This window comes from Panthera tigris, chromosome B1, assembly GCF_018350195.1.
Source record: "Panthera tigris isolate Pti1 chromosome B1, P.tigris_Pti1_mat1.1, whole genome shotgun sequence".
Lineage (NCBI taxonomy): Eukaryota > Metazoa > Chordata > Mammalia > Carnivora > Felidae > Panthera > Panthera tigris.
Window position 1 is genome coordinate 154,681,286 of NC_056663.1, and position 24,783 is coordinate 154,706,068.

General features: G+C 34.7%; 1 protein-coding gene across 3 annotated transcripts in view; it reads right to left on the reverse strand.

Moving 5' to 3' along the window:
• Positions 1-24,783, reverse strand: part of ADGRL3 (adhesion G protein-coupled receptor L3) — a 687,513-nt gene that overhangs the window by 659,758 nt on the left and 2,972 nt on the right. For all 3 annotated transcript variants that reach the window (XM_042984449.1, XM_042984448.1, XM_042984447.1), the window contains exon 2: positions 1,702-1,860. The gene's annotated coding sequence lies outside the window, so the exon portion shown is untranslated. The remainder of the gene's footprint in view (positions 1-1,701; positions 1,861-24,783) is intronic.

The following is a 24,783-nucleotide window of genomic DNA, read 5'->3' on the forward strand; positions in this document are numbered from 1 at the left end:
GGTATTTGTCCTTCTCCGACTTATTTCACTTAGCATAATGTCCTCAAGGTCCAGCCATGTTATCACAAATGGCAAGATTTCCTTTTAATGGCTAATATTCCTGTGTGTGTGTGTGTGTGTGTGTGTGTGTGTGTGTGTGTGTGTGTATGTTTGCATCTGCATGCGTGCACCACTTTTCTTTTATACATCCATTGATGGACGCTTTAGATTGTTTCCTTTCTTAGCTATTATAAATAATGCTTTATATCCCTATGTGATAAACGTAGGGATGCATATATCTTTTTGAGTTACTGTTTTCATTATTTTTGGATAAATACTCAGAACTGGAATTGCTGGATCATATACTAGTTCTATTTTTAATTTTTTGAGGATTCTCCATACTGTTTTCCATACTGGCTGCACAAATATACATATCTAACGACACCACACAAGGGCTCCCTTTTCTGCACATCCTCACCAACATTTGTTATTTCTTGTCTTTTTTTATAATAGCCAATCTAAAAAGTGTGAGGTGATATCTCACTGTGGTTTATATTTCCAGAAATGGATTGTTTAGTACAGAGTGAAGAAAAGATGATAAAGTTGCTTTCTCCAAGGTTAGGGTGACTTATCTATTACTTTTATATGATACAACCACAAGACATTCAGGAAACCTTAGCCTTTTAGTCAACCCCATCAACAAATATTCATTGAGTACATACTTTCATCACAAACAGTAGGCTATATCAGAAGCATCTGCCCTTTCCTTTCTTATAAAGGAATTCTCAAACATTGTTAATCAATTAATTAATCTTCTCTCCAGTTTATTTTCGTATTCTTCTCAACTTTGAAAGGTCTTTATGTTGGGAAATATAGCAGAAGCAGAAGGGACATGTGAGAGGAGAGGAGCCTTTGTAATCTACTTTCTCAAATCATCACTATGTTGGCCATATCATCACCACCTCCTATCTTTTACTCTCTTGGCTTTCTATTCCTCAACTAGTTTATCAATATACCACCGCCATGGCAACTGATGAGCATTTTTGATTTACACATTTTGTTCAGACCTCTTTGTTGGTGTAATTATAAATACTTTTCCATTTTTTCCCCAAAATTTTTCATTTCTTTCAATACAACTACAACATCTCAAATCAGTATCGCAAAACAAAATTTGACATTTCTATCTCTAACTTAAATTTTCTAACTCTCACTAATTATATCCAGTAATGATGCCCATCAAATTCCTCCTTTGCCCATTATCTTCCTACAAATTTAACATCACAATCTACATATAAACATTAAGATGACGTGTGGGAACACAAAACACGCTGCTTCCCTTTTGCCTCAAAGTTATGACTAATTGAGAAAATTATACAGAATTTATTAGAAAATGCATAGGTAAATAATGTACACATTTATATGAAAATGGTTTGAAAGATAAGGCTACCTATTAAGATAAAAGCTACCTCCTTGGGATAAAACCAAGAATATACATATTTTATCCATATGCACACAAATATCTAAATAACTAAATAGGCTAAATAGGCTTTTCACCAGGTTTTCCATGGAAACAATTCATAAAATAAACTTAAAATGCATTTTAAATAGAAACTATGTAAAATGGCAGAGTTTGATATGTTTATATATGTGTGCATATAACTATAAACATATATAGGTATATATGCACACACATAAAATATATATACACATAGACTTACTTACTTCCTTATTCAAAACAGCACACATCTTAACGATAACTTACACCACCTGGACCACTTTGCCCAGAACAGCAGCAACTTCTCCTTCTGGGAAGTGTGAGGGGCCTGTCTCCCTAAGCCAGAGCAGCTAAACCTAGAAGATTCCTCTCTTGGGATTTTTCACCTGGGGAGTCAAATGAATGAAGAGACTCAGTTTCTTTCCTTTCATGTTCAGCTGTAAGTCTGAGAACTAGCAAGCACAGAAATTTTCAATTCATAACATATCACTCAAATCATTAGGTGCCCCAATGTATGAAAGTAGTAATTAGGAATAACCGAAAGACCACTGCATCACTACCCTTAATTTTACACTTTTGACAAGACAGTTATTATAAAGATCCAGATTTGCCTACAAAGAAAGAAAATCATCACAGTATTTTGGAAGAAGCACACCTTTTCATAAAAATTATACTCTCTACTACATAATTACTTTTCAGTATTGAATTCAAAATCCTAAAAGCACTATGACAGGTATATTTTCTTAACTGAAACTATTACACATATGGGTTCATGCTCCATGGATGTCAGGACCTCAAATAATTTTCTCTAATTGATTATCAGCATTGTATTTGAACTTGTTTCCCTGCTTCCAACCTGAACCCATTCTGAAACTGTCTCTACAATACCCGGTCCATACACATTAAGCATTCAACATGTATCTGTCAAACTAATAAATTTCTAAAATAACTAAATATATCTTAACCTATTGACAACCTTAGAAAGTGACCTGGTCCTGAGTGATTACTAAATACATATTTGTAGAATAAATGTTAAGAAGTAGTGAATGTTTATGCTTTTGATGGCTAACTCAAAAATAAGCAGGAGCAGGGCGCCTGGGTGGCTTGGTCAATTAAGCATCTGACTTTGGCTCAGGTCATGATCTCACGGTCCGTGAGTTCGAGCCCCGCGTCGGGCTCTGTGCTGACGGCTCAGAGCCTGGAGCCTGTTTCAGATTCTGTGTCTCCCCCTCTCTCTGCCCCTCCCCTGTTCATGCTCTGTCTCTCTCTGTCTCAAAAAAATAAATAAACGTTAAAAAAAAATAAGCAGGAGCAAGGTATAGTGTGAAAATACCATCTATGAAACATTGATTCATTCATTTACTGATTCATTTAACATTGACTATAAATAAGGCACAATTTTATGAGCCATGGATAAATATCACAAAGAAAAAAGCCTCACAGACCCCACAGTTTAATGGAAAATAATGATATCTAACATTTTTTTGAGTGCTTACTTTATATAATAAAGGTACTAGTACTTGGCAAGCATCATTTCCTTCAATCTTCATTGCAACCTATAAATCAAGTACTAATATTATTTAACAGACGTCAAAAGAGGTAAGCAGTTATAGCCTTTTGTGTGATCCAGCAAGGAGTCTGGACTTGATTAAAGTTGATAATGGGACACTGTGTTTTATAATACGGTGAACCTTATAAAGAGAAAAAAATAGAGAACTGTGGTGTGTCATTTTAGGAAGAAGAGATTTGTGGTTAAAATAACCTGGATTATTGCTGTGTTATAATTTCTATTATTACTGAAAGAAAAACAATAATAATTACCTTTAAAAGTAAAATTATATCATAAATGGTTCTCAGTAGAATGGAGACATTTTAAAATTGCTATTGTGTTCTGTTATTCAGGGAACATTTATTAAATGTCAAAAATTGTGGGGGTGCCTCAGTGGCTCAGTTGCTTGAGCGACCGACTTCAGCTCAGGTCATGATCTCCCGGTCCCCAGCTTTGAGCCCCAAGTTGGGCTCTGTGCTGACAGCTCAGAGCCTGGAGCCTGCTTCAGATGCTGTGTCTCCCTCTCTCTCTGACCCTCCCCCACTCGTGCTCTGTCTGTCTCTCTCTCTCAAAACTAAATAAACATTAAAAAAATTTTTTAATATTAAAAATTGTGAAGGAGGGGCACCTGGGTGGCTCATTCAGTTAAACGGTCAACTCATGATTTCAGTTCAGATCGTGATCTCACAGTCCTGAGATAGAGTCTACATTGGGCTCACGCTGAGTATGGAGCCTGCTTGGGATTCTCTCTTGCTCTCTCTGCCCCTTCTGTGTGTGCTCTCTCTCCCTCCCTCTCAAAAAAAAACAAAAAACAAAACAAAAAAAACAAAAAAACAAAAAAAAATGCGGAGGAAAAGAATCCTCATATGGATGGAACATATTTTTAAATAGCAAAATAAAAGTCTGTTTATTATCAAGTTTTACTATTTCATAAGATTCAAAATGTTTGGTTACATTTAAAAATTGCATTGCTTTTTTATACATGGTAACTAGGAATATCATAAAAATCATATTTACTTATCATTCAACCATAATCAATTCTAATAGAAATAAGATAAATATGTTAAGGCAGCTAAATCTATATATCTTAAATAACCGTATTCCCAACCTCTTCAACTTCAGTTCAAAATTCCCTTTTGAAATTATATTAAAAACGTTTAAAATAATAGTTTTTTACTTTTTAAGTCTAGATTTTTTTTACTTTCAGTTGTATTATTACTTTGCCATTACGCCAGATTTCTACATTCCTTAAGACAAATTTAGCTAACTGGTGCAGTGGGAGACAAAGGAATAATTGATTTAAAAAATTAACCACTGAATATTAAAAGGCAGATTTATCAGGTTGCCAGGTCTTCCAGTTTATGAAACAATGTCTAATAAAATGGCAGTCATGATTTATTAAGGTTTTAAAATTCATTATTATATCTACCATATTTTACACTTTTGACTAGTCCTTTTCTCACATTTAAGCTTTCTGTATCATAGAAATTTATTTTTGCTCATTAAATAACCTTAATTCTGTCTTGTAAAAGTTTAATTGGAGAATTATGTGTCCACGTTCCAGAGAATATAAGTTTTGTTAATGTATTTTAAGAATATACATTTATTCTGGTAGTACTACCAGGATACTCGTTTGAATATGCCATGTTTTTTGTCCCCACAGCTCTGCTTTATAATAATAAAGAATATTTATTACACGATCTCACTGAAGTACCCAGGGAAGAATAATTGCAGAATGTTAAAAAGAGAAAGCAGATGGGGCGCCTGGGTGGCTCAGTCGGTTAAGCGTCCGACTTCAGCTCAGGTCACGATCTCGCGGTCCGTGAGTTTGAGCCCCGCGTCGGGCTCTGGGCTGATGGCTCAGAGCCTGGAGCCTGCTTCCGATTCTGTGTCTCCCTCTCTCTCTGCCCCTCCCCCGTTCATGCTCTGTCTCTCTCTGTCTCAAAAATAAATAAAACGTTAAAAAAAAAAATTAAAAAAAAAAAAGAGAAAGCTGTGGCTTTTTTGAATAAAAAAGAAAAAGATTAGTATCTTGATACACGTTCAAAAATTACCCTCCTTGCAATTTCAAACAACATAAATAAATGCAAAATGAAGAGCCAAATGCATTGGAAAATAACCATATTATGATCATTTTGATTAAAAACATTCCTATATGAATATGAAAATAAAGAGTATCTTATCTCTGGATTTTCAAGTTTGATTTGCTTTGCCTTCTTTTTGGTAATCATTATTTTCTATTTTTTCAATAATATTTGCTTTTTTTACATATTGAGAAAAAGTACAAAAATATCTAAGAGTATTCGCTGCTGGTTTTAGATGATGGGGAAACATTAAAAAGTCAGCTTGTCTGTCTTTAAGAAATGATGGACAAGAAATAATCCACTGAGGTAGAAATAAAAATTACAATCTGAATATAGCTTCTTTTGATCACTGCAGAATAAAGATATAAATTTTCTAATAGTACTTTTAACAAGTACCTCAAGCTGACTTTTTTCACCATGGTAAAATAAATGCAATTTCTCCATATAGAAGATACACAAAGTCAAGATTCATTTTAAAAGATAGCATTGATCAACAGGCCAATTCCTTGTCTTATGATTCTGGTTTTGAGCACAGTACAAAACTTCAACATTTTTTTCTCACAGAATATGCAACATCTTTGAGTATCTAACTTAATAAATTGCCAATGTCTGTGATAGGTCCTTTCATTTGACTGGAGTCATTACTTTCACTAGGCTTTTAAATATGAATCGAGGGGTTTAAACACAGGCATAATTTGCACTAGCTTTCTTTATTTCTAGTGAAGTCAGGCATCACACTGAAGGATTTATAGTTCAAAACACCATTCTGAGTAGTTGTGAGTTATATACTGAAAACCAAAACAGTGTTAATAACACACTGGGCTCTACTGTTTGGTAATGCATTAAGCGATACCTGTTGGACTGAAAGAGCTAATGCACCTTCCTCTAGCTGTAGGAAGTGACTTAGTCACGGGGCAGGGGGCGGGGAGGGGGGAATATAATTTAATATACCTTCCCACCTGTTAGAAGGAAATGAAAAAAAAAAAAGAGCTATCTCTCCTTTTTTTTTTCCCTTACAAAGCTGGAAGTTTTCACTTTGATGTAATGAAAGGCATATAAAAAATTTAAAAACAATTCTCATTACTAATCTAGGGAGGTCTCACATATCAATGGAAAAGCTTAAAGTTTCTTGTACATTCACATATGTAATTTTGGGTGCTCTGAAAGTTGCATTAACTCTCACAAACATCCTGGACAGTTACAGGACACAGAATAGTAAAGCACGGATCATGGCATCTAAGGACATCTATACAAAGTTGTCATGCCCCCAAGTATTTATACTCTTTCTCAGGCTAAACAGTTTTTCTACATTTCTTTATATAATATGATCTGGAACTTCTTCACCATCATAATTTTTCATAATTAGGACCTCTAAGAATGGCTGTCATTCTTAAGTTTCTTTATGTCAATACCAAGCATAACTGCTTTATTCTGGATAAGATTAATTTTCATTAATGACACCACCACAATGTCAAACCGTGGTAAGGTAACTGAAACCTAAAACTTCCAAAGTGATGCCCACGGTTAAAATAACTTTGGTTTTTTTCTTACGCAAACATGCCACTTTTGACAGATCAAATGCATAGGAAAACAGATAAATGTATCTGTTTCAGCTGGTACTATAAATTCCTTGCAGGTACAGGAACACCCGAGCCACACATACAGTAAGCCCTCGATCAGAACTGCCAAATGAATTAAACCCCCTCAGTCTTATCTACATGAGTAGCTCCAAACCCACTTCATGTCAATATAGTAATTCCTCAGATGATTTCTTGAATCATAGAAATCAGATGCCATGAACCTCTTCAACTCATGCAAATTTTATGGCCTGAAGAGAACAATGTTGGAATTTATTCTGAAATGTATCATTTTGCTACCAAGTAAGTGTCCTCTGCAAATAAGGAGAAATTACATTTGATGTCATTCTTCAACTCATTAATAAAATGTTGAACATTTTATAGGAGGACAAAAGAGACACAAAAGTGTAGTATGCCACAGAAAACTTCCTGTCAGAAAGTATCAATAATGACGATCCTCTAGGTAGATTTCTTGAATCTGTTAATAATAACTGCCCTTGTACTTAGACCAGAGTTTTTATTCCTGGCCATGCAATAAACAGAGATTTCCCAATGCTATCACATGGGCTTTTTGTTTGACTTAGAAATGTTTCCTATAAAACAAAAATCAATAAATTAAATGAGAACTCAATCAACATCACAGCCGATAAAACAATTAATTTTTAGAAATAACAAAATATGTAATTATTTAATCATAACAGTTATCAAAATTAAACATAATTTAATTGCTTATTCAGAGTCATTAATTATGTAGAGTTGAAAAATTACACTATTGAAGCAATCATTTAATCATTAGAGCTAGAAAAATGTCTAAGTACTAATTCATTATTTCTGCTATGCTCTTGGGAAATTATATCCCATATTTATAATAAAACTAACATAATTATTTAAAAATGCATAACTAATAACATTGGTGTAAATCTTTAATATGCTAAATCAATATCTGAAGAAAGGTCAAATTTAGAAATATTTTCTTAAAAGATAAATTTAGGACAATGAAATGAGCAAACAAAAAAGGGATGTATACAATTTATATAGTTCTCACTCACATGTACTACACTTAGTTAACTTAATTAAAAGCTAAATCTCTTTATTACTTAATGACTAAATAAGGTTCAACAATTATTCTCACGAATTTCATGTTGCCTTAACTTGTAAAAGAAACTTTTAAAAAAATGCTTTATAGCTCTGACTTTTATGATGCCAGGAAATACCTAAATTTGAAAACTCTCTTCAAGGGAACAGTAGACAGAAGCAGAACTTTTGGCTGACCTTTTAGGGGACATTATTCAAGGATTCATATGCTGCAGAATTACAATTAGTCTCTGACAGTGACTTTTGTTAATCAAGTTTGCATTTCCTTTGAACTTTACAATCCTGTACATCCGTGCATCTGTTTAACTTGTACTTACTCAAGCAACCTATCAGAATCACTAGATTATGCAAAGCAACTATTGGCAATTCTTATATATACATGCATTTCAAAAAAAAGGCATCTTTTTCATTTAAGTGACTTTGAAGGAAGGTCTTAAAGAAACCTTCATTTTCCCTGAGTGATGACTGTGGAATAAGGGATTACTTGCCATGCTGTAGTTAATAAATCATAGGAATTGTTTCTCTCTCTCTCTCTCTCTCTCTCTCTCTACCATATAAAATACTGCTGATCTCTAAAAAAGTCTTCTTAAAGAAGGACCACTGTCAATGCACTATTTTATTTGTGGGTGATACATAGCATAAATCCATCTCACTGAATTATGGAGATACTGAAGTGCATCTATCCTAGACATTCTTGGTGACTGAACAAGCATATAAAGTAAATTAAAGAATCATGAAATTAAAGATCAAAAATAAATAATGCCAAAGATAATCTGGGCCAGCATTTTCCAAAGTGTGTTTAACTGAAGTCAAGTTCTGCAGCTTTGAATTAAGTGTATGAGGCTCCATAGTCAAATAGGTTGAGAAATGCTAGGATAAACAATGTTAAATTGTTTTTTCTCCCTATAGGAATTCTCAGACTTTAAGATGTTATTATGCACTGTAAATTTGTAAGAGGAAATAATATGCTGTGTTTGCCAAATTCATTTGACTGTGAGATTCCTTTTTTATGTAACATCTGGGTCTAGCATCTATTATATTTTAGAAAATGATGATCTAGTCCAAACATCACAATTTATATAGCCTAGATTAGTGAAGTAACTTGCCAAGGTTATAATACTAGTCAGCAAGACAGCAAAGACTAGAACCCGTCCTGGCCAGGGTCTTCCCAACATATCACTTGTGACACATAGTAGGACATCTTGCCAGGTTGGTATGATAGAGGGAGAAGGAGCAAGGCTTTTGAGTGTAGTTGCAAGGCTATTAGCAAAATGACAATATGGGATCTAACATAGATAAGGAAAAAAATATCAATGCATTAAACGTATTGATGCTATGAGGGGAGGGGAGGAGAGGGGAGTAGAGGGGCGAAGGGGAGGAGAGAGGAGGAGAGGAGAGGAGAGGAGACTGTAGTCAGAAAGGTTAGGTCTAATTTTTGTGGTTATGAAAGTTGAAATAAATATATGGTGATGATAAGATATAGGATAATCACAGCAGACGGGTAAAGTAATAAGAAATGGTTAAGCCTCAAAACTGAGAGGTGTTAAGGGGCACCTGGGTAGCTCAGTCGATTAAGCACTAGACTCTTGATTTCGGCTCAGGTCATGATCTAATGGTTCCTTGGATTGATCCCTACATCAGGCTCTGCACTGACAGCATGGAGCCTGCTTGGGATTCTCTTTGTCCCTCTCTCTCTGCCCCTTCCCTGCTTGCACACTATCTCTCTCACTCTCTCTCTCAAAATAAACAAACATTTAAAGAAAAAATTGAGAGGTGTTAAAATCACAGCTGTTTGAAGTTACTGAAAACAAGGTTAAGGACTTGGTGAGACTGACCCTTGAAGATTTCCTGAATGAAAAAATGACTAGATTCATCATTTCAGCAATTAGAAAGAAGGTGGTAAAGCCCAGAGACAAGAATCTCAAAAGAATATGGCTTATCACAAAAAGAAGAGAAATATGAAAGAGAAAATGGCCACCAAGGAGACGGTGATACCTTTTTTCCCCACCCTGAGCTATGTGGGGTATGTCAGGTATGGATGCCCAAGACATTCTCCTCCGGGGTCACTCAGAAACATACAAATTAGAAAGGAAACTTTACATCTACATGACATTTCTCTGGAGATAGAGTGTGAGTTTTCATTATCACTATTAAATATTTATATAATTCAATAGTTTATCATTGTTTATCCCGATAATGCAAGGGAAGCTACACAATAAGTAAATAGTCATGAATTAATAATTTTAGTCAACTGACAATCTCCAGAGGTTTGGCCCAAATTTTAACTTTAAGCCAAATCTATAAAGTGCCTATAACAAATAAGAAATAATACCCTGGGACTCCAAGAAGTGAAATGGATTGTATCCCTTCAAGCATCATAAAAACCTTTTACCAGCAGCATGGGAATGCTGTAATAGGCATATTTAATCCTACAGTAGGGAATGCAATTGGTACAATCTATGTGGGAAATAATTTGGCAAAGAGCATCAATCTATTATAATATGACTACTAGTTAACCCAATATTTATATAACTTCTATGACTTAAGAGACTAATTAATACAGAGAAAACTTTACGTGAAAGATACTTACCTTATTATTCAAGATTGCTAAAAATGGAGTCCTATTAAGCATCAAAATAAAGACATGAAGTATCATAGTAGTGCTATATGATAAATAGGATAATCAGCATATTGGTGTTTCAATGTTTCTAATGATGCAGGTATAAATGCCTACATTATAATGCCAAATAGGAAATTAAAAGATAAAATTGTGAGCTATCAACAGAGTAAAAATTATGCATAGGGAAATACAGATTGGAAGTAAACATATCACAATAAATATAATGCTTGCCTCTAGATGGTAGGAATATAAACCTTTTTTTTTATTCTTTAACATTTCATAATTCTAAAACTTCTACAATGAATACTCATTATTTTACAATCAGAAATAAAAGTACTTGCCCTAAAATACCAAGATCCTAGTTTTAAAATAAGCATGTATAAGAAAAACCTCCATTTTAGAGTGGTTTGCAATGTTTAGCAAAACACTATTTATTTCATGATTCCCCCTATAATTCCACTTTTACAATTATACTCTCCCAAAATAATCGCACCAAGACACCAATAGGTATGACCATGATGTCTGCCGTATTTATATTCAAAGTAGGAAAAAACTTAAAACAACCCAGAACTCCAACTATAAGCGACTGAATAACTAAATTGTGGATCTTGTTTATAAAAGTCTACTATAAAACTGATAAAAGAAACCTACATACACTAACAGGAATATTTCTAAGATAAGTTTTGAAATCACAAAAACATCTGAGGGAACATTCTGTATAACAACTGTGTTTTAATTCTTAAATGAATATTTTATGTGCTTTATATGTAGATGCCATATTTACGCACAGAAATATCTCATTTATAAATACACAATCCCATATAGGACACAGTACATACAGAGAAAAGTCTAGAAAAATACATAGTAAATCATTTACCTTATTTACTTATGGGCAACAGGAGGGGCTGGAGTTTTATACTTTAACTTGATACACCTGTATGCTTTTTTCTAAGAAGTCGTAAATTCCTATAGTAATAATATATTCAAATAAAATTTACCCAAATAAAAATATGAATATTCCCATGTTAACAAATATCTCCATGGATTAATAGTTTTGAAAATATGAAATATAGCTATTCCTCAAAATTACATTGATTTCCATAGGTTATATACTTAATAAAATAGTTTTACATAAAACAAGAACAAAAGACCCACACCCCACTCATTATACCAAACAAGACAAAATACACATACATCTTAAAAATATCAATGTTATTTTGACAAAGTTACATCTCAGAGAGTGCATTTAAAGCAAACTATTTTAAAAGAATTGTTATTCAATCCATTTCTGGCCTCAAAGTTACTATGGTGCCTCAAACTAATATAACTCCCAGCATTGTACACCCCACCCTACCCCCATGCACACAGACACAGTTCAAAGGAGGAAAAAAAAACCTATAAAAAACAACAAACAAAGTCCTTTGGCTCCTGATGTATCATTATTTATTACCACTACTGTTGCTAAATACTAGTGAAAAACAACTTCATAAAGAAGTCTTTAAAGGAGAAAGTTCAGCATAATTCTCCAGACGAGTAGTAATATTCCAGACAGAGCAAGATAAATAAGGTAAGACAGATGAACTGGTATATACTGCATTTAGTCACACTGGACAAAAGCAATAATGTTCAGTCACCACCAGTGACACCATATTGAAGTCTACAATACAGAGAGGTAGCCAAATGACACATTAACTCATTCTGCTTTTATTAAGCACTTAGTATGTGCCTGACCTTAAACTGGGGATTTGAAAAAAATAAAGCTACACAGAAAGAGACAGTATGGAAATAAATGCCCATCCCACTCTCCTTGCCCCCCAAAAGTGAGACAAAAACAATTAGAAGTTGTTAATTGCTATAACAAAGACAAGCATGGAAGATATGGTGGGAATGAGGAAGGTGAGAAAGGATTTACCGAGAAGGTGATTTTTTGGACTGGACTTTCAAATGAGGATTAATAGAGCTAGTCGGGCTACCCTCTGGTGAACAGCAAGCAGTCAGATGTGAGTAGAGCAGAATTATTCCCTAGAGCAGAATGTCCAATTTAGTTTGAATCTGAGTGATGATGGCTCTGATGCATGTCCTGTCTAAAATACAAGCCTAATCACCACATCACAGTGTGAAAGTAAAGCACTTCATCTTCAGATGGAGAACTTAAGGAAGTGCAGAACAGGCCGAGTTAGATACCCTACCCCATCTCACGCTCCTCTTTACATGGCAGCCACGGCCAGTTGAAAAAAATAAATCCCGAACGAGTATTCCAATAATGTTGTTTTTCAGTTATTTGAGCGAACTGACGGCTTCTATCCGCCTGAAGAGTTCCTGCCAGAGTACCTCCTCTGAGAATAAGCCAGCTGGCAGCAGACGGGTTCCAAAAAAACCTGAGCTTCACAAACCCAAGGACCTAGAAATCCGAGATTGTCCCCCTGGGCTCCATCATCACACAGAACCAATTCCAAACTATGGAACCATCTCTGCCAATTCATACTAATATACAGAGGGCAAGACAATTTTAGTCATAAGACTATTTAAATATCTGTGGAGCTATATGTTCTCACTAGAACAAATTCAAAAGAAAAAAATATTTTTAAAATGTAGTATAAAAGAAAGTTCACATCCCAGTAATATTTAAAATACATGAAAAACCTCTTACGTGGTGTAAATGATAATCAAAGGGATGCTATTCAATAACAATGAATTCAACCTCTGTGAGTTGGGGCACCATAACTTAATCATCAAAAGAACAGTGAGGCTAGAAGATATGTATTTTATATCTGAATCAAATAAAACAATTCAATACCAGCTCATTCATTATTCTGTATACATTTTCCTCAGTTACTGAAATGAAAGATGGTGGCATGGGTGTTTACTTAAAAATCTCTCAGATCTCCTTTAGTATAAAAGAAACAGATCTAACTGCATTGTTGAGCTTAACAAACATCTAAGTTAAACAAAACTGTGCTGAGACCCACAATCAACAAGTCTGTAGAGTGTCTATGTTTCCTTGACACTCCTGATCACCTAATTAAAGACTGATGGAAGGCTGAGTATTTATGACGCGCTGTACTAAGGGCTTGTGCACATGTTTTCACCAAGTCTCAAAATAAATATCTACGAGTTACAACTATTCTTATAATTGTTTAATAGGAAGTACTGAGAAATGAAGTGTCCTGAGCAAAGGCTAGAATGAAGCGTGAGCTTAGATCAATCACTGTTGGAGTCAGTCTGACAGAAAAGCATTTAAATACTATATTGGTGGGCCTATGAAGAGAATGTTTAAATCTCCCTAATACTACCATCAGTGCTCAGTCATGAGAACAGTGCCAGAGATTAGAAATCTAATCACATCACAGTAGTGCATGTGTGACCCATGGAATGATCATGAGTCAAGTTTGTTGGCATGGGGAAACAGTATTACTTGGTAAGATTTAATGTAAAATACACTTTCATAATACTGTTACATTCTTTTAGCTTACCTAAAATTCCTAAGACTAGAGTAAGGCATTTACATTCATGTAAAATGCCCATTATAGTTTATTACACTGACTTTCACTTAGTAGTTATTCAATTGTTTTTATGATGAATAGAAAATATATTGTGCTACCTGTACAATATTTAAAAATATATACAAAAGCTGTGTGTGTGTGTGTGTGTGTGTGTGTGTGTGTATACATACAGTGTTCTTCCGGTGATCAAATTTAGAAATACATAATTAAATCAGCCAAGTTGATGAACAGAGCTGCATAGAGAATGATTTAGAACATTAGATACCACACATGACAATCTTTCTCAGTGTCCTTCCGCTATGGTTTCTGAACTTCTTGTATGAAAACCAAACTGCCTACTTACATACAAATCTCTGTGCCACAACAGTACCTGATATATCCAGTCAATCTCTTCTCTGTTTCACACACACAAATACCAGTGAATCAGAGGCACGATGATTTTGAGAATCACCTACAAACAAAATGAACAGAAAGGCATATTCTGCATTGCATGGAGGTCTTGAAGTACTACTCAGAAGATGAATTAAAACTCAACGTTAAGGGGCATTTGGCTGGCTAAGCCCCATGTTGGGCAGAAAGCTTTCAAAACAACTCAGTGTCAGAGAGATCATGATATATTTTCTTTTAGAGAGAGAGGGCACGTGCAAGTGGGGGAGACTGAGAGAGAACTTTAAGTAGGCTTCATGCTCAGCATGGAGCCTGATGTGAGGCTCGATCCCACAGCTGTGAGATCATGACCTAAGCCAAAATCAAGAGCCAGACACTTAACAGACCAAACCATTCAGGAGCCCCTCTTTTAATTACAGTAGCTAAAAGACCTAGGACCTGCCTTGTATCTATCTACATTTATGAAAATATCAGTAGACATGGCTATCTTTTTAGTGTATGCATGTGTTTAAATAAGGGTTTTCTTAGGTATTTATGCAGGTCAATGCTCTGCATAAACAACCAAGGTACAATAATATGAACAGACTTACATGTCTTTAAAGAAAAAAAAACAACAACAACAAAGAATCTCCAAGGAAGCACTGTCATGGTCACACCTTAAGTTGATTAAATGAGGAAACACATGTGAAGCAGAGTACTAGGCATGTGCTCAATACTTTAATGTGTTCATTCAAGTATCAGCTTACACAGATTTTTTTGTACAGAACAAATGAATGCACCATTTCCATCTAAGTCAAAATTTCGACAAAACAGAAAAGAGGAAAAAAGGAAGAAAGTACCTGGAATTTCACAAAGCCTCTGCAAATTTCCTAGGAGGGGCCGCAGGGAATGATAAAAGGCAGAGGCATAGTATTTCATTAGCTTGCTGTAACATCCCGATTGTCTTACTTTTCTTCGTAACTCAGGGTTTTAATTCTGTCTCTAAAGTAATGGGTGAGGGTGTGGAGGAAAGGAAAACAAGCCCGTTTAATTTGTAATTGTCACTTATCTGCTGAAGATTCTGTCATTTTTTTTTTTATTCTCCAAAGCACCTCAGTCATCCACAGAGGAGACAATCAACCAAGGAGGTAATCATATAACCATAAAGAGGTCAAAGGCACCTCTTCCTTTGAGAATGCAGTTCAGGGGTAAGAATTCTAAAGGACTGCGGTGGACAAAGCAGGAGATTATAAGGATCAGAGAGGCACTTCTAAAGCAGAAGCCAAGAATAATCAATGTGGCCACCTGCCAAGGAAGGTAACTGCAGGAAAACAAAGGCCAATTCACCCACACCTCCGCAGGTAGGAAATTGGCCTCAAATGTTGCCCACTTTAGCCTAACAAATGAATCAGGTTTTAAAACTAGGAACTTCCCTCCTCCCTCAACACATCACATTATGAAAGTATGGAACAGAGTGGGTAACTTTCGTGTATTTGCCTCCCCATTTCCAGAAAATCCTGTCTTCAAAGCTATTTTTTTAGGGATTATAAGAAGACTAAGAAATACAAAGAATGCCTTTGTGGCTCAGCACACTGTTTATATCCAGATATCATGAAGCTTTGCATTCAAACCCCAGTTGTAATGGAGTTCCACAGTAGAATGGGTACAGTGAATGCAACCACCATGAATGTTGGCAGATTATTATACAAAGGGCAGTTATCCCACAGAGAGGGCTGGCAGGTTGACAGGGGACCAACAAACGAATAAACTGAAAGGCATAATGAGCCCGATTTCCACCCTAATACACACACACACACACACACACACACACACACACAGGCACTCACTCACTCACTCCAAAATACCAAATAAGCTACCAAAATAACCTGCTACCTTCCATGCTCCTTACACTGCTTTTAGAGGGGAAACTCTAAAACTGGCAGACCTTCTCAGTCAGCAGAGTCTAACGAGAGAATTAAAATAAAAGAAAGGAACAGAGGCTCAGCTTCACAGACCTTACAGGACTGCATAGATTTGATTGGATTCTACAACATGGGCATGTTGGAAGGTATTTTCAATCCATATGGAGTAGGGATAACAAACAAATCATTTCTCAGGTCCAACTCATTTTTGAAATGGAAAAGAAAAACAGCTATCCCAAACCCTTTCCTCACAAAAGGAGAATTTTCAGAGATTTGAGGGGGAGCGTTTTGTTTAGATTTGACTGCCAATATGAAAATGTAGCTTGTGTAGTCCAGCACTGATCTAAATACTACTCACCAAATTTTTATTTTTAAGGTGTACAATCTGATATGTACATTGTGAAACGATTACCACAATTAAGTTAATTAACACATTCGTTTGAACTGTTTTAAAGGGAAGATCGATGTTGTATACATTATGCATTTTATATATTACAATTAAGTTCTTATACAATACATCATATATTTTCTAGTATTACTAGTATCTATAATATTTGTTTTCTATCCAACCTATTTTCCATATACATAATATCCTTGGTTTCCTTATTGCTAATCTGACAATAAATAAAATATAATAATCAGGGAAAAACATTTAATCACAGTTTACATTAGATATTTAGATGTAAACAATAGTTAATTGAAAACTTCTCTACCTTCATGCAATATCAATGATACATCAGGTCAGAACACAAAAGTCCCTTCAGAGTTTGAAATAAAGTGTTTGCAGGAATGAAGAAATATTTCTCAAAATGGAAATTTGGGAATCAGATGTTTTATACACATACATGGATATTTTTTATCTGTCCTTCCATTTTACCTCATGCATTGTCCTAGAAATGCACAAACTGTGGGAACTCTGATACTTATTTGAACATTTACTCCTTTCAGCCAGTCTTTGCCCCAATGGCTGCAACTGTCAAATCTCTTTTTTCCTGGGTAAATTGCTCTAAGTAAAAAAAAAAAAAAGAAACTGACATTCCACTCTTAAAAAAAAAATGAAGCTTTTGACATTTCAGGATGTTAATAGATGGATAAACTGCATAACAGGAACATCAGTCCTGAAAGAGAATTTGACCTGAATAGCCATACATTGCACTCATGCATTTATAATTTGCACTAGGAGATGAATGAGAAAAGATGAAGTAGAACCATTTTTCAAGATGCATGCTGTGATTTCTCATTACAGGGATAATCTTAAACAGTCACGATATGTCTTTAAAAGCTGAATAATTTTAAGAATGAAACAGAATGAAAAGGAATCTATGCATTGAGCAGTGCTTTTCTAGGTATCCCCTATTTACATGAGACAAGCCCATCCTCACAACCTGGATATAAATTCTCCATGAAGTGTTTTTAAAAGAAGTTTTCTTCAAATAAAAAATAAATAACTGTTACTAACCCAACACTTCATTAATTTTTAATAAGCTGGTCCTATTATTTTTAAGCAAGTTTTCCAAGGAAAAGTAAATAATTCTATTTTTCATAAATAGTTTATAAATGTATTTTTAAAAGATTTATATAGATTAATTAAATTTATATAGATTATAGTCACTCTTTTGTGTTTAATGAGGAAGCAAATAGCATGCCTCCTATATGAATTTAGGATATTTTATTCAATATCATAATAGAATACCACTTAAGACCAGATTTTGCCCTCATTTAACCTATTAGGATGACAAATCTCTTTCTAAATCCAATTTGGTGAATAGAAAAATCCTAACAAAGCTGTCTCACCAATCTAACTTGACAGAATTCAAAAAGACATTATTTTATGGTCTTGTCAAAGAGTTTTTTAAAAACTATGTAGTGTATAAAATCACATTTATGTTTATTGTTCCTAATCAAAATTAAAAAGATTAACATGGTCAAACCCAACTAGCAACAGAGGCAGAAGGTTTTCCAGAGTCTCAAAATATGGCTCAGGAAATCCTGCTTCTAAGGCACATTTTCTAGACCTATGGAAACTGGTCACAGTATAAGGAAAAGAAGGTTGCCCCAAAGGATATTTAGCGATAGTGACCACAGTGTTCTCCTTTGAAAGCTTTAGGTATTTAATTTTAGAATGCTTCCTTTTACTTTCATTTTATGCCAACATTCATTCACCCTACTAAACTCTACTACACATAATTAGTATCTCTTCAACACAGAGTGTTTTTCTCAGTTTCTTTCCTGATTATACCAGAAAGAAGAAAGCAATTTACAAAATGTTCCAAGGGTAGAACTTCTTTCCTTCCTTCCTAATATTCCAGAAAAACTACTCTAATCCTCAGATAAAGGAATACATTTAAAGTATCTGCAAACAATGGAAACTATTTCTTATGGTATTTTTGCAAATAAAATTTTATATTGAATGATGTTTTGGCAATACTAAGATCAGAAAGTTCAATAAAATTCAATGTTTAAATAAGAACATATCCAGAATAAACACCATAGAAGTGACAGTCTGAAATAAAATTGAGGAACTTCTAATTTAGTACATTCCCAGGATATTATACTATATATTTTGTGATGTTTTACCTGTACCCTGAACAATAGAACACTGAATAAAGTAGAATCCCATTAGTTTTTAATTATAAGGATTCAAAAGTTCCAGAGTTCAAATCATGTCCCCTGAGTCATTACAGTGCTGTGGTAAAGCCTTATAGAGCATAGCTAATTATCACAAAGATATAGTTCTGTCAGCAATATTAGCATGCTTACACCAAAGTTAAAATTTCCCTATATATGCTCTTTCATTTACCAAAAAAAAAAAAAAAAGCTTCAGTAAGTATTCTCATGTGCTTAGGACTTAGACTCAAACCAACCATTTTTATCTGTGGTTTATTGGTAAGGAGACAGCTTTTTAACTCTTGCACCTTGCCTTATTTCCCCAAAGCAGAAGAAATAAATCTCATCATTTTACTTCTTTGTGAGAAGTATCACATAGGTGAGAAGTTCACCCATTAATGCATTATGGATTTTCACCATGCCAGCAATCCAATGGTCAGGGCCATCAAAGACAATAAATTCTTTAACCTTGACCTAACATAGAATAGTGGGTTTTCTCAAGACAAAAATCCACAAAATGTGAGGTGGCAGCTTTATTTTCATTGAAATGTATCCACTTTTCAATTAATTATATAAAAAGTAGAATATTTTAAGAGAATTGTGGAATACTTCAATTTTCCTTACTACCATACATAAGTATATATATTTATTTATAAGCTAAAAGCAAACTCAGATATATATCATAACAGGAAAGAGCACTTCACTAATTTAAGTGACATTTTCAGTTATTCTGTCAACCTCTAACCATTTACTTATTTGAACTAATGTTCCGTAGTTCATTTTGGTCATTAGCATTGATCAGCAAAAGAGCTTATATTTCATAGACACATTAAAACCTTAATTACCAACAAACCCCAGCTAAGTTAAACTCTATTTTTATTGTATACAATTTTTAAGAGAAAGAGATAAATCACCAGAAAATACATTATAAATCATTATTCTTAAAACGCTAGTAGCCAGAGTAGGTCCTGGACTCAGGAGATATGTCACATAATTTCATTCATAACCCACAATTATAATTAGAAACTTCATATTTCAAAAAATGATCCTTAGGCACTATAAGATCTCATATCAAAGAGGATATATCATTTCTATAATGCCCTACTTAAAAATTAATGTGCTAAAGCATTTTAGAAATATTTGTAATACAAATGAAAAATTTAGGTAACTAGTTCACACTTCATAAATTTGAAGCTCCTTTAAATCAGCATACTTAATTATCCAAAAATTCCATTTCTCAGTGATTTCTTATACTTTTGAATTTTAACTGTTTGCATTCCTAATAGTGGCATGGGCCCATTAAAACTTTTCTTTTTTAAGGTTTAATCCACACTATTTTTTTCTTCTTTTTTTTTCTTTCCAAGTTTTTATTTAAATACCAGTTAACATACTGTGTAATATTAGTTTCAGGTATAGAATTTAGTGATTCACCACTTACATACAACATCCAGTGCTCAGTTTGTTTGTAAGTCAATTTATGATAATAGCTCAAAATAGAAATAGAAGTCACTAATAAAACTCTGAGCTTCTCTCCCATTCATGGGTGTAATTCCTATTCCTACTTTACTTGCAAAGTATACGTTATTATCTTCTACTTTGATTAAATTGCTTATTCAAAGCAAATGATTTGATTTTTTTTTTTTTTTGGAATAAAGCCTTTGCAGAGAGTAAATTTTAATAAAAATTTAGCCTTATTAAGCCAAAAAAATGTGTCTACTGCCAAACTTGATGATAGATTTAGAAAACCATGATGGATTTAAAGCCATATAAATATCTCTTTTGTGAAAAGGACACGTACTAAGATTTTACAAGGTTCATTCCAATGAAAAGAAGCCCAAGACATAAGCCAATGTTTGAATAGTCAGAATCAGTGCAAGGACATCTTACTCCAAAATCACTCTCAAGGTTCTTACCTTGCTGGTATATTCATTAAGAATAGTCCAAACATTCATGAAACTCCAATTTAGGGAAAATACTCTACAATCTCTTATCTACTGCAATAAACATAATTCCTTATCTTTAGGAAGCTTACAGGCTAGAGGGGAACCAAGAACAGGAAACTGTAAGTTGGTAAATGCCTTAAAAGCACAATGAATAGGGTGTTCTGGAATTGTAGAGGACAAACGTTTACCCCTACACCTCCAGCTTCAGGGGAGGCTTCCAGGAGGAGAATATACCTGAACTGAAAAATAAAAAATGGGTTAGATCTACAGAGGTTTTAAAAAAATGGGAGAAAGGAACAAGCCCCGAGAGCATAGCAGAAAAGAGCATGAAAGCAGAGTTCTCTTGGTAGCTCGATGTTAACAGAAGATAAGTGTGAGCAAGAAAGTAATCAGTGAAATATTCTGACAGACAAAAATCAGATCACAGGAGCAGATGATGACGTACAATCTATTATACCACGAAGGCTTTGGATGGTCTCTTAGCAAACAAATACGTCCAGTATCGAAACTCTGGGTTAGACAGTAAAGGGTGGTAAAAGCTACTGTCCCAATCAGTATGTCTGCTCCTATTTGTGGTTATGATTCTAGAAAGGTTTCAGGACAGGAAATGAAAGACTAAAACCTAAAGGCAATGCACATTTACTAGGCAGTAATATAACACAACAAGAAGAAATGTACCCTACCGTCATGTCTATCACAGGGAAAAACAGGGTCTCTCAATGGGGGCACAAAAGCAAATGTGGGGAAAAATTATTTGTTCTAGGAGCCTGAAGTAAGGCATTGCAAAATGTTTTAACATTCCTGTGTCCCAATCACTAAATGCCAGTGGCAACTCCCAGTCAATGTGACAAATGAAAGTGTTCTTGCGAGTTTTCAAATGCTACAAGGGTGGTACTATTCTAGTTAAGAATCATTGGCCTGGATGGCAAATATCCATTAAATACATCCTCTTCCCCAATTAGAAACCAAGTTTATAGAGCACAGGTCTGTATCACTTTTATATATCATATAGTATAATATATATGATATAATCACAGAAAGGACAGTTGTACATTTTAACAGAACTAAATTCACATTTCAGTTCTATCATATATGAACAGCATGATAAGAAAATTTAGTTCATTTCTCTGAACCTCAGATTCTCCATACATATAAAGCAGGCAACAATGCCTACCTTATGCAGTTGAAACACTGAATAAATAAAGAGCACATATAAATAGCCTGATAAATTATAGATACTCAATACACAGTTATAGAAATTACAGTTCCAAATGTCTTTTACAGTAGATGAAATGAAACCACATTGTCTAAGAGACTTGGCCCACTCCCATAGAACAATGAATGTGCCCACCTTTTTATCAACAGTGCCACGAAAGAGGCTTAAAGTCCATCTTCCTAGTTCCCCAAACCAGGAAAGAAAGATGGATTTGAAATTATATGCATTCAAGTTAGAAAAATGACTACTAAATTCTGTGAGCAATTATATACATTTTTGTATACTTACCTGCAATTTAGAGCTAGTAATGTTAAGTACTTAAGGCTAAAGTTAGCCTTATGTAGTATATATATTCCTCAAACTCAAAATTCCATAATGTTTAATAATGGGCTAAGTAAGACATTTTAATGCCTGCATAGCAGAACCATCATAAATGAGATAGAAAGTCTAAGTGGTAAAATAATTTATAATCAATGATAGACAAATTATTAATAATCCAAATACTGAGAAAAAATTCCTACAAATTGAGCCAAAAGTGACACAGAAAATTAATTTATGAAAATTTAAATAGGGTGCCTATCTGTCTCAGTGAAGCATACAAACTTTTCTAATGTTTATTTATTTTGAGAGAGAGAGAGCGTGTGCATATGTGCACATAGTGGGGGGAAGAGCAGAGAGAAAGAGGGTGTGCATGAGCAGGGGAGGAGCAGAGGGAAGGGGAGAGAAAAATTCCCAAGCAGGCTCCATGCTGTCAGTACAGAGCCTGATGTGAGAGTTGAACCCAAGAACTGTGAGATCATGATCTGAGCTGAAATCAAGAGTCAGATGCTTAACTGACTGAACCACCAGATGCCCCTTAAAAAAATGTTATAGAAACATAATTGGTAGTATTTTTTTGGCTATGACATAGTTCAAAGTTAAAAGACTGGCAACCAAGGGCTGTTGGTGTAAGCACCAAGGAAAAGAGCATTTATTTCAGGTACTATTGGAAAGAGTGCCTCCTGGAAAAACTTTTCTGATAATCAAATTGGCTGGACATGCTAAAATTTACAATACACATCTTTTATCCTGAAATTTTACATATAGGTATTTATCCCAGAGTTATAATAAGACAAACATAAAAATACATGCAGAAGTATCCTTTCCATCATTATTCCCTCTCTTCGGAAAGCCTGCCCACCTACTATCTCCACGGCTCCTATTATGTGCTCCATCTATCTGCGGTACTCCTCCCCTCCTTGAACCTAACTGATTAGAAAGCAAGAGCCCCTTGACCAATGCCAACCAGATACTGTTTCTCTCCTTGGAATTTGGAAATAAAAGTGAAAACATTAATCAACCTCAAGTTGTGAGGACATATAGTTATGCAACAATCGTCTTCCACTAAATGACCCCAACACAAAGACTACCAACAGATGCCAAAGAGAAGCGAAGATGATGAAATGTGCCCAAAAGTGACCCCAATTCATTTATTCTTGATTTCAGGCCCTAAAGGATGTCAAACTTTGAACATCCCTAGGTTCTCTGAGGTACATCTATACCCTTCTAAGCCATCTCTATGTGCTCAGACAGCTTAAATAGCTATATCCTGACACAAAACAATGAATTAGACATAGTTATTCCTCTGCCTTGTTTATGGTATTAGAAAGCTGGAAATACCCCCATATGTCCACCATTAGAAAATCAGCTAAATATCTGAATCTTGTACAGCCATAAAGATAGAACACAGACCTACATATATTGTCTTAAAAAAGAGTCATGACATATTGTTGAGTAAAGAAAAACAGTTTACGGAATACCATCAATTTAATAAACATGCAGAGAGAGATATCTGGAAGAACAGTGATCTAAACTGAACAAAATTTGCAGCACCGGGGTGGCTCAATTGGTTAAGTGTCTGACTTTGGCTCAGGTCATGATCTCACAGTTTGTGAGTTTGAGCCCTGTGTGGGCTCTGTGCTGACAGTTCAGAGCCTGGAGCCTGCTTCTGATTCTGTGTCCCTCTCTCTCTGCACTCACGTGCTCTCTCTCTCTCTCTCTCTCTCCCAAAAAGTAAACATTAAGAAAATAATAATAAATTTAACAAAATTCATTTGTGTATCAATATCAGGTGATTTTATTAATTTCTAGAATTTTCTATATTATTGGCTTTTCAGTGAACATCCCTCTCTTTTTATATAAATCAGGAGAAAAAAAATCAAATTTCTACACTAAAATCAGAATCCAAACAAAAAAAAGAAAAGAAAGAACAGGAAGAAAAGTCTAAATGACCAAAGGACTGATTTTTCATTTCAAACAAAGGATGGTTTGATCCCTATAGGAAGGAAACTCTGACATTACTATCAGCTTTCAAGACCAGGGACAAGCTATGATACCATACTGTTGAAGATCTGAGTTTCTATTAACCAGCTCTTCTTTTTTTTTCCCAAGTACATCACTTATTTTATTTTATAAAGTTATTTGCAACCACAACAGGAGGACACGCAAGAATAGAGGAGTTATTTTACTTAAATGCTAAGGGTATAGCTTTTAAATTTGTATCCTGTCCTCCAGTTGTTCAGAAGCAAGGGGGAAAAGAAATCTATACACACCAGTCCTTCATCTCTGCTCAATTTAGCTCTTTGGTGGGCAAAGAATTCTTTACGGCAAACATCCAAAGCATCCAAATTTCAGGCAGCTTGACAGCCCTTTCAACCAGTTCAGTCTGAACAGAGACAGTAATCAAGTCTCCCACTATGAATTTCATTCACATCGTCAGAGCAGGACTGATCGCGGAGCAGGTCAAATCACTGCACACTACTGACTGGAGATCAATTTTCAGTTTGAG